Source organism: Gallus gallus, chromosome 1 (genome assembly GCF_016699485.2).
Source record: "Gallus gallus isolate bGalGal1 chromosome 1, bGalGal1.mat.broiler.GRCg7b, whole genome shotgun sequence".
Lineage (NCBI taxonomy): Eukaryota > Metazoa > Chordata > Aves > Galliformes > Phasianidae > Gallus > Gallus gallus.
The window spans coordinates 193,711,762-193,723,229 of record NC_052532.1 but is presented as its reverse complement, the minus strand read 5'-3'; positions in this window follow the sequence as shown (position 1 = coordinate 193,723,229).

The following is an 11,468-nucleotide window of genomic DNA, read 5'->3' as shown; positions in this document are numbered from 1 at the left end:
GGCTCCTCCAGTGCCCATGCAAAAATACATCTGTGGTTGCATAGCTCAAACACTGAAGGTTTCTCCAGTGAACAGAGAGATTCAGGAGCAGCCGCGGTGCTGTCCAAAGAAAACCCATCCCATTTGGGGTTGATGAATCCAGGCTTGATGTTGTGCTGTGACAGTTAAATAAGAGCTCGCTGTTCTCCTCATTGGCTCCAGTGCTGACTTGCATAGATTGTTTAGGGTCTGTTCTGCTAAGGAACAGCCCACAGCATCACAGGTTTGTCTTTAGGGACAGAGAAGGCCAAAAACCTTTCAGTTGACCCTAAAGGAGGTGTCTACATTTGACTCTCAGTGCCCATCTTGGAGACCTGATCCCCATGAACTGAGATGGGGAAGCCTATTAGTCCTGGAGAATTCACTGGGAACATTTCAATGGAGGCATTTGCATGCAAATGATAGGACTTGAGAGTCCCATCAGTTGTGTTACCACACATTGCAGCTGAAAAGAAGCATCTTGCCATTAAACTGTCCCTGCAGTGGAGCTCCACTTCTCCACGCAGTGACTTCTCTACAGGCAAAGAGGCATTTTCTATGCTTGGAAGCTGGATGGGATTTGGGGTATCCTGACATTTTTCAGCCTATATACTCCAATGGCAAAAAACAGCACTGGACAAACACCCTTAACAACCTTCATGGCCAATCACCACTTTTAACCCAATCTACTGCCTTGTCTGTTCTACTCGATATCTGCTGTCTCGTAAGTAATCTATGATTTTACTTCTTCAGGGATAATCTCTTGCTCTATTTCTTACTGAAATAATTTGCTGATTTCATGAGCAATATATTGCTCTTCTTGGGTTTTTTTGTTTGTTTGGTTGGTTGGTTTATTTTAATGATGATCTATCACTTTTATAAATGATATGCTGGATTCCCAGACATTCAGCAGCCCACCTAAAACTGTGGTTTCAAGGGGGGTTCTGGCCTTCATGTGGGCTGATATGCAAGGAGTGACAATCTGATATAACCAGGATGAATTAGGCTAATGCATGACGATTTACCATTGCTTAGATGAAGATCCTGGTCAAGTCAAGACACTATTTGGGGAAGTTCATGGTGTGGGAGTTGAGGAAAGGGAGATGAAGTGTTCTCGTGGTCTCCAGGGAACATGCCCCTTTCTTGATCCCTATCCTCCAACATTTGGGCCTCCAAATTTGACTCCGTGATGACCAGTGGAGACCTCTGGAAGCCCCCAGCCCAGACAGCAGCCTGGCTGCCTGCAGGCATGTGGAAGCCAACCATATTCTACATCAGGGAGTGCAGGTCTGATTCATATCAGAGCCCAAGTCCTGAAGGATGAGGGAAATATGTTCCTGCAGTTTGAGTAAATCATACTTAATTTTTCATCGGTAGACAGGGAAGCTTTGGGGAGGGGAACTCAGAAACACAGAGGTTAAGTGACTTACCCCAAGCTGCACAGGACTGAGATTTCCAAATGCACAGACCAGTCACTTGGTCACTGGGCCTCAATTTAATTAGCAAGTGTGTTTTTATTTAAGAATGACAGCGCATTACGTTTCCTTGTAATTCATGGACCCCACCCCACTGTGTGCAGATCCAGATCAAAGAGACGGCTCCTGCTCACAGCTCTGCTGCTAGAAACGGTTTCTTTTAATGCCTTAAATTTGAGAACATCAACAGTATCTAAAACATTCAGCAAATGATTTCTTTTCTGCTTTGAAGCTGACTCCCTTCAAATCATTTCCTCCATCTTTGGTGCAGGTTTCCGCACTCTGAAAGCTCCATGCAGAGCCTTCAGACATAAATCAGACCCCAAGCTCTCAGCCCCACTGCTTGTTTTGCAGATCCATGTTTTGCATGTAGGCTGTTTTTGTGTGCCGAGAGCAGCCAGCTTGCAAACAGCAGCAAAATAACAGTCATTTCTGAAACCACTGGCCACCCAAATCCTGCCCAAGCTTGAATGGTTAAGCCTGGACTGTAATAACTAAATGCAATTGCACTGTGCTTTGTGTAATGCACCTATGGGTTCTGCTGCTACAGTGTCAGATCTAAAGGTAGTTGCTGCCCAAGATCATTTTGAGCACCATTCCCTCCTCATGAGCTGTGAACATGATTAAGTTATTCCTCCTGGCTGAATGGATCTTGCTTCCTTTCCACTGCTGCTCTCCTCAACATTCCCTCCCTAAGGAAAGCAAAGGCTCTTCTGCAACTAAAGGCCTTTTCCAGCATGTGGTTTGGAAAGGAGGCTATAGCTCTAGGGCATCTTAGCCGTATGCACTGGATGGTGTTGCATTGGCCCCTGTAGATGTAGCCATCAGGGACAAAGTCAGTTTTTCATTGTCAGCTGAAGTTTTGCAGGTCGGGTGATTCTGAGGCATCCTTCCTTCCTGCCTGTCCTCTCCTGTCTACTGCGTCTGTTAGCAGTTACTGAGTGGAGATAGGGTTGGGAGGAATAGGGAAGGCCAAAAGATGTGTGGTTTTACAAACAACCCCCATTTTTGCATCAAAATGTGCTCCCAAAGGAAGTGATCTGTGGATCACTGTAGGTCCTGATCAGGATAGAAGGGATGGACAGGATAGCCACTGGACATCATGTTCTTGATCTCCAAACCTACATCCCAGCTGCCACTTGATGCTCATTTTATCAGGTGGGAGCCAGACAAGAGGACCCCCCCAAAACTTGCAATGAAGGTAGCAAAGCACTGGAATGGTTTGGCCAAACATGTGGTGGATGTCCCATCCCTGGAGACGTTCAAAGTCAGGCTGGATGGGGCTCTGAGCACCAATGGGGCTCTGGCTGAGCTGTGGGTGCCCCTATTCATTGCAGGGGAGTTGTATCAGATGGCCTTTAAAGGACCCTTCCAACTCAAATGATTCCATGATTCCTTTCCCAGACAGCTTTTACTAAGGCATTAGCACATTGAGGACGGGGAGAAAACCAGCTGGACTCCCCAAAGGTCCATGCTACCCTCAGATTTCCTCAGTTATATGAAGGTACGACCCCACAGCAACGTCAGCTGAGACCTACAGACCACAAGTCACAGACCTGGACAGGACACATGCCTGCAGCATGGGGGCACTTTGGAGGACAATGCTGCACACACCCTTTCATATCACAGTGAGCGTGAGCCAGTTCTCTCTAATTAAGGGCCATGACTTCACCTCCCATTACCTCATGCCTACCACGTGGACAATATGACACACTGCAGCCTCACACCCTTGTCTCCCATATGGTGACTTCTTCCTCTGTCCCCTTTCTATAAGTATATTCCCAAATGAGGTCAGGCTAAACCCCTGCAAGTTTCCATGCACAAACACGTAGAGAAATAAAGGTGTGGGTTTGGTGGGGATGGTCCTACACGGCGTGTTGCACAACCTCTACGAAAGCAAGATCAGAGATTTCCAACCTGACGTAAATTATCCAAGGATGTATCATGGAGGAAGGAAAGACCGATTAGTATTTCAAAACACAAGTGCACCAATGCTTCAGGGGAAAGCAAATTAATGTCTCAGATAAGGAGCATGGCATTAGTGGGTTTTTTTTTCACTGATGAGGCGCCTTCATCCTGATGTGAGTCCCAGATATTCGCTCAAGGAATTACAAGGAGGAAAAAAAATGATGCTAATCCTGTGTATCAGCAATGTCTAACCTGCCAAGCATAAATATTCATGTAATCACTTTGCAGTTACCTGGTAACCACAACAAAGCACGCATTGAAAATGTAATTACAGGGGCTCCGTAAGCTCATCTTAAATTATCACCTATAGCCAGGCACCTACTATCAGATATTAGATTCTCCTTTAGATCAGAATCTCATGTTCCTTGTGTCTAAATTGAAATAACTATCTCCTTATTGGCAAGCGACGAAATCTAAATGGAGTCACGTAAATCCTGCTTCACAGCTCAATTAAGGAAATGTGATTATGGATCTGGAAGCAGATGCAGATATTACTGGGGAAGGGATGATGGCAGGAGCCTACAGGAAGCAGTTGATGCTTTCCAGGGGTCATTTGTAGGGGAACCCGAAGGAACAGAGTTCCTATTGTTATATGCTTCATGCATATGGGGCGGGGAGGGGGCGAGAGACCGGATTCCCATTTTTAAGTGCTTTGGAGGTTTTCAGAGGGAATCGGGTTCCATTGTTACATTTTAAATACTCTCTAAGCTCTCTGGAAACAATATGTGTTTTCACCTATTCCCTCTGCGCTCTTCCCTCCCATGATGAGGTTCGCACTCTTTGATTGTTCAGCAGCAGTCACTGATCTTCACACCATGACTGGGGAGTGGAACAAGGTAGGGGGAGATGTCACCTTATGCACTTAACCCAACAAAAGCCACAAAAGGACTTGGAAAGATGTCCTAGGAGCGCTCTGCATGCAGCACACAGGTGCCTTTGCAGCTCTCTTGGTTGCACATACCTGGGTGACTCGTGGGAGGACCATTTGTCAGATGCAGCTCGAAGGGTCCTCCGTGCCCAGTGGAAAACAGGTTGGATATCAGGAAAAGTTTCTTCTCAGAATGAATCATAATGCACTGGGATAGGTTGCCCAGGGAGGTGGTGGAGTGACTGTCCCTGGAGGTATTCAAGAACCGTGCAGATGTGCCACTGAGGGACATGGTCCATGGGCATAGTGGGGATGGATTGACAGTTGGACATGGTGATCTGAGTGGTCTTTTTCAACCTTAATGAGTCTGTGATTCTATGATTGGTGTCATAGAGAGATGACAGCACGTCCAACGTGGCACAGTGGGTGGCATGGTGGAGGAACATTGAGTGGCTGAGCCAAACACAAAGATGTCCTTTACCAAAGTCCAAAGAGAAGGTGTTAAAGTCACCAGCAGCAGCTGTAAGGGAGCAGGGCCTCAGTGTCTGCAGGTGCAAGAATACATCCTGTGCATCCACCCAGGAGCACAGGTAATTATTCCTTCAGGAAAGGCACACTGTGGCAGAAGGCTGCACAAAATAAATATGGAAACATAGCGATGCATTTGCCAACTTTAGCCAGTGGAGAGTGTAATTAGGGGCATATGCTGATTCTTAGTTCCCTGCAGTGACCATGGGAGTGTTGCCTTATAAAAATGGTGACCCTGTCTGCCATCATTCTGACCTGCCCTTGGTTTTGCTGCTCCATCCCAAATTGCTTGCTCCTAATTGGAGAAGGCAGTTAGAATACAGAATCTCTCACACACATTTGTTACTGGATCTAAGTTGGAAATTGGGACTGAGTGAGAATTTGCTTTTCTAATCCAGAAGGCCAGTCTTTGATGTTGATAGCTCCCATAGCCTGAAAACCAAACGTGCAAGCATACCAGAAGAAAATAGGTAGATAGATGGATGGATGGATGGATGGATAGATAGATAGATAGATAGATAGATAGATAGATAGATAGATAGATAGATAGATAGATAGGCAGATATATTGATGCATGAATGGACGGATGGACAGACAGATGGATGGATGAATGGGTAGGTGGATGGATGGATGGGTAGATAGGTAGGTAGGTAGATAGATAGGTAGTTACATAGATGCATGGATGGATAGATGGATGGATGGATGGATGGATGGATGGATGGATGGATGGATGGATGGGTGGGTGGGTTGATGGGTGGGTTGATGGGTAGATAGGTAAGTAGGTAGACAGATAGGTAGTTACATAGATACATGGATGGATGGATGGATGGATGGATGGGTGGATGGATGGATGGATGGGTGGATGGATGGATATGGATGGATGGATGGTAGACAGATATATACATAGATAGATGGATAGATAGGTAGATACATAGATGCATAGATAGATAGAAATATACACGTATCTCTCTATATATATCTCTATATAAAAACAGCAAAAAAAAGGTTAAGGAGTTCAAGAAAGCCACCTAATTTCATTTGAAACCCATCCCTTTGAGCCCTTAATGTTTTCTTGTATAAAAACAGTCTCTGCTGCATGAAAAATGATGCAAAAAAAAAAAAAAATAGAAAGAAAAAGAAAAGTCAGAGTGTTCCATTCTGTGAATGTGCAGACACACAGCTCCTGGACACTGTCTGAGCGTGCCTGCTCAGTTTTAGAGCAGGATTGTGCTGAAGTCAGGGCTTTGAAAGAAGTTTTAATTTCAGTGAGAGTTACACTTCCTTTGGCTGGGAAGTTTTGAGCAAAACTTTATGATTACTCTACTTATGATGCTGGGACTAAATTATAAATGCAACTTGTGTATCGGAAATCCCCTTGAAATTTCAATTAAATTTGATATATGTGTTTTCAGCATCCTTTCCTACGAGAGTTGGTTTCTGGGCCAAATTCTTCTGTCTTTATTCATACACAGTAAGTGGAGACTTTCTTACAGCATACTTCAGAGTTCGATCCCTTTTCTTTCAGTCTATTGCAGCTTCTCAGAGGAAAAAGAAAAAAGACAAAGCATATTCTAAGAGCAGTAGCTATTTTTCCATCACTTTCCATCTGGTACGTGATCTGCGATCATACCTCCAGGTCATTATGCTTGTAATGTTTATTGGAAAAATCAATCTTTAACTTTAAGACTTTACACAGGAAATATTAAAGTAAATTAGGGCCCTATACATCCATTTTCAAATTTCCTTTCGGCCTCACAGTACCTACTTCTTTCATGAAAAGAAATCAAGATTATATATATATATTTTTTTCAATCTGTTCCACTTTTGCATAGCTGACAAAATTTCCTGGAAGTACAATTTGCCCGGCTACCTTTGTTATTATCTCCAGCCCATATTAGCAGCTAAGCGGTTGTTGACATTGCCTTTCAGTATTGCTACTAAAACCCCATGAAGTTCATGCAGAATTTATATACGAATGTCAACTCATTTCTGAAATATGTAATAGGAAAAGATCAGCCAATGCCTTTCTGGCCACCTACATTTCAGAAGGTATTGGCTGGTATTAAAGTAGTGTATACATATATATTTTAAGAAACCACACATTTTCTGGGCCGGATTCCAAGGGCACATAAAGTAGTTTAGTTGGTTATGACTGCATGAAGAGCTAGATGGAAAACAGAACATTCTCAGAGGGTTTGGGTGCACATGAATTTCTTTCCAAAATTAATGTGAGTGGGGGTCATTAATTTTGCTTTTATTTTGGCGGATGAAATGTCGCTCTTCTGGATAGTCTCAGGGCACAATGTAAAGCCACATCTACCAAAGGCACAATGCTGTCGATGCCTCCCATTGCTGAGGCTGAACACACCCCTCTATTCATGGTGCTTCTGGGCTGAGACAGAAATACTGGGGCAAAAGAATCCCGAAATTGCAGGGACAGTTTGGGGTCTGAGGACGGACAGCCATGTGGGAGGAGAGGAAAGCCACAGCAAGTCTCTGGCTCTCACCTCCAGCAGTCACAGTATAAATCTCACTCTCCCAAGCTGGCCATGTGTCCTCGATCCCATGCTGCCTTGGATGCATTGGGGAAAGTCCATTCAGGAAAAGCCTTTCCCTATTCTTCATGCTGTTTGTATTTACTTTGAGTCCTTGCTGTCAAACAATGCCTGTCCTACCTGGGCAAGCCGGTTGTGTTAAACGGGTCATTAAGACAGATCAACACAATGAAAGGAGAAAAGGCGTATCATAGAATCATTAAGGTTGGAAAAGACCTCTAAGAGCATCAAGTCCATCCCCAGTCCATCCACACCGTATTCATTCACCACGTCCCTCAGTGCCACATCTCCACAGTTCTGGAACACCTCCAGGGATGGTGACTCTGCCACCTCCCTGGGCAGCCTGTGCCAATGCATCACCACTCTACCTGAGAAGAAATTTTCCCTAATATCCAACCTGATTTCCCTCCCTTCATTTCTGCACTTTTTAAGAGGGGAATGAGGGTGCTTTGCAGCAGAGCTGCTTGTGACGGAGTTGTCTCCAGGTGGAAGGCATTAGTGAAGAGGGAGGTATTCTTTTTCTTTACCATTCCTATACGTCCTCTTTAATACCATTAGACTTGACATATCCTTGAGGTTTCTCATGGAACCGACTCATCTTCTCTATTCCCAGAAAATGCTGTGTTTCAATCACAGCTAAAAGTCGTTCAAGGCTGTGTCTTTAATGATGCCAAATGGAGAGATTGCATAACACCGAAACAAAATTTAAAGTAATCAGATCTCTCTTTAAGAAAAAAAAAAGAAAAGGAGACTCTTCTCTTGTATTGTGGGACCACATCCATCAGCTGTAGATGCAGCTCCTTTTCTTAACAGAACACAAAAAAACCCATCATAAACAGCAGAAAACAAAACCACATGCTACCACGAAATGAGCCTGAATACCAAAACCTACAGGGGAGAGGCCAGATGAACGATGTCTCTTGATGCCAACTAATGTGCTTGGCTGTCCCCTGAGGCCAGGGGACCACCATGACCCATGAAACCCCATGGATGTGGGTTCTCATGCCCTGAGGCCGTAGCAGCAGGAGTAGGAGCAGCACCAGCCCTCCTGCACACAACCTGTCTCCAGGCCACCCCAGACCACAGATGTCTTCCTGGGAAGTGCGACCACCACCACTCAGAGCTTTGCAAGGATGTGAAATTTTGCTCCCTGGGAGCTCTTTGCACAGAGCCGGCATCAGATGTTAATTTTTAGACATGAGATTTCTCTCTCAGACTGATTCTATCGTTTCTTTCCAAGCCCTTTGGGCCAATGTAGGCTGGACTTCATTTATTTTAAACTTCTCTGCCTGGGACTTATTGTTCTGTGCTGCTGGTTCACAGCTCTGTAAGTCATTACCAACTCCATCCCTTCCCCCAGATGTAGTTATTGGGTCTTTTGTCTTCTTGCACTACTTTTTTTCAACACAGAAAATCAGCTCTGTAGCTGCAAAAGAGAAAAGCCCTGCAATCCCTTACTCTACCTTCAAATAAATAAATAAATTCTAAAAAGGAGAAGAAAAGGAGGGTGATTATGTTGCAGTGCAGCACACCAGAAAGCTTGCTGATGACCTGCCTGCCACCAAATGGCAAATCCTTTAAGCAGAGCCAGAATTTGTGCCAAGACACAAGCCTGGTCCAGGATGCTCAGATGCAGCTCAGAATTTCCCCAGCATGCCAAGCTATTTACAGCAAGACTGTAGGTACAGGCAATTATGGAGGCAGCTGACAGCTGCAAAGAAGCCTGATCCGAATTTTCCTAGGGCTCCAGGATGTCTGGATCAGAAATCTGCAGGTGACAAGCAGCGTGTCTTTTGTCTCATCCTTATGCTACAGGTGAGAGTCATTTGTGCACTCAGTTGCTTGAATATATTCAGGATTACAAGATTTCAGGCAGAGTGCTCCAAAGAACTGAGCCCAAATCCTGGAATGGCAACTGGAAATCACTGGTGGGGAAGAGAAAATGCTTTGTGAAAGCATCAAGTGGTGCTTTTTACAATCAGAAGCTGTGTAGGGCCCAGCTGAAAGAGGAGGAGAAAAAAGACCCACTCCGTACCATTTCATCACATATTAAGGTGGTTGTATTAAGCTCTTGGCCATTCCACTTCTTTACAGGCTAAGGAGAATGTCCTGGGAGGCCGGGAAGTTTTCCTTCTGGTGGGGCAATATTTGGGTGGATCTGGGGCCCATTTAACCCTAATCCACCCTTGGCGTAATGTCTCGAATTCCTTTGCTGCATACAGACTGCTGCTCCATTCCAGTTTCATCACACACCGAGCAAAGCTGCAAGGGCTCAGGGATGCTATTGCCATCAAAGGCTGGAGGGCTTTAATGCCACGTCTTCCATGGAAACTTCTCATGAGCTCTCCCACTTGCTGGCATTATTTCAGCTGTGCTCATAATTCGGTACAGAGATGATGCAGGAGAGGCAGAGAAGTTTATGCCACTTCTCATCTAAGTGTCTGGAAGAGAATGGGCATTTGCAAAAAAAAAAAAAAAAAAAGATTCAACACCCATCATCTGGAGATGGTGTCTGCAGGGACCTGGGATGCAGACAGGGACATCGTCTTGGTACCCAAAAGCTGAGGAGAAAAATCATCTTTTGCCTTTTCTATCAAAACATGAGAAAAGCAGAATCCAGCCTTCTTGACTAGTTACCAGGAGAAGAGTGATGAGCCTTGGCCCTTTAACTCATGCCAAAGTCAACGGGTACTTTTGGACCTCCATGATGCAGAAGACCCTTGCCAGAGTGAGTCATGTTAAGTGAGGTGGGCATATAAAAGTCAGCCTGCTTGGATCCTGCACGCGCCTGCAGAAGATAATCAAAGCTCCTGTGGCTGCCACCACTCATCCCCAATGTGCTTTTGGCAGAGAGGAACAGAGAGAAGCTGGCCAGGAAAGGAGAATGAGTAGCAGCAGTGCTGACCGCTCCAGCTGTTTGTGTATCAGGTATGGGTGCATAGAAACAGAGAACCATAGAATCATTAAGATTGGAAAAGACCTCTAAGAACATCAAGTCCAGCCCCAACTCATCCACATCATGGCCATTAACCATGTCTCTCAGTGCCACATCTCCATGATTCTTGAATACCTCCAGGGATGATGGCTCCACCACTTTCCTGGGCAGCCTGTGCCAGTGCATTACCTCTTCTTCATTCAGATTCATTCATCTTCTTAATGTCAGCTGAAAAATCTTTGAAGGCTGCAGTGTCTCAGGAGATCATACACAGGATGGGGAAGAGCAAATATGAGAAGGGTTTTATAGCTGGCATGTGGGAGCTGAGAAAAGAAGTGGCAGTGTTGCGAAATAGAAGCAATATCCCACTAAAAGCAGTGTTTGAAATGAGGTGAAGATTTATGCATTTCAGGGCCTGACGCCTCAGTGGGGTGGATGGCTCTGCTTATTGATTTGGGCTGGAGAGCAAACAAGACAAAAAAAAGTTGACTTACAGTGTATTTGCACTCCGAAGAGGAAAAACCCAGCAGGCAACAACATATCTGGGAACTCTTGGGCTGCTCCACAGCCCTTTTTAATTCAACAAGGCCTAAATGCAAGTCCTGGGGCTAGAGAGACACAGAAATCCCAGACCTCTTCATCTTCTGCATGTTGCAGAGATCTGCAGGGTAAATAGATCTGCACTTTCAGCCTTATAGGTGCATCCCTACCACGTCCTGCTGATCTCACCTGAGTGGGAAAAGCATGGGACCAAGGAGGTGAATGAATGAGCCCCCCAAATCCAAGGACCACGAAGAGGTTTGGCTCGACACCACCAGAAACAACCCAAACCAAATCTCAGATAACTGGAGTTTTCTGGCTGCTGTTTTGAAATATTTGGCTGCGAAGCTCTTCAAATCTCACATCTCTCACTGTAAGAAAGCAAGGCAGCACCTCCTATTGACTTCAGTGTGTTTTGGCTCTAACCCCTTCCAGCCTCATGCATGCATCCCTTGATGTTTAAGTGGACCTGGAGGGGGGCACCATTTGGTATCGCTTTCCTTCTATTTCCCTAGTTTAACACTCCAAGGGTAATATTTTCACACTAGGACCATCTGTCCCCAGCTTTCCCCACCTCCTGA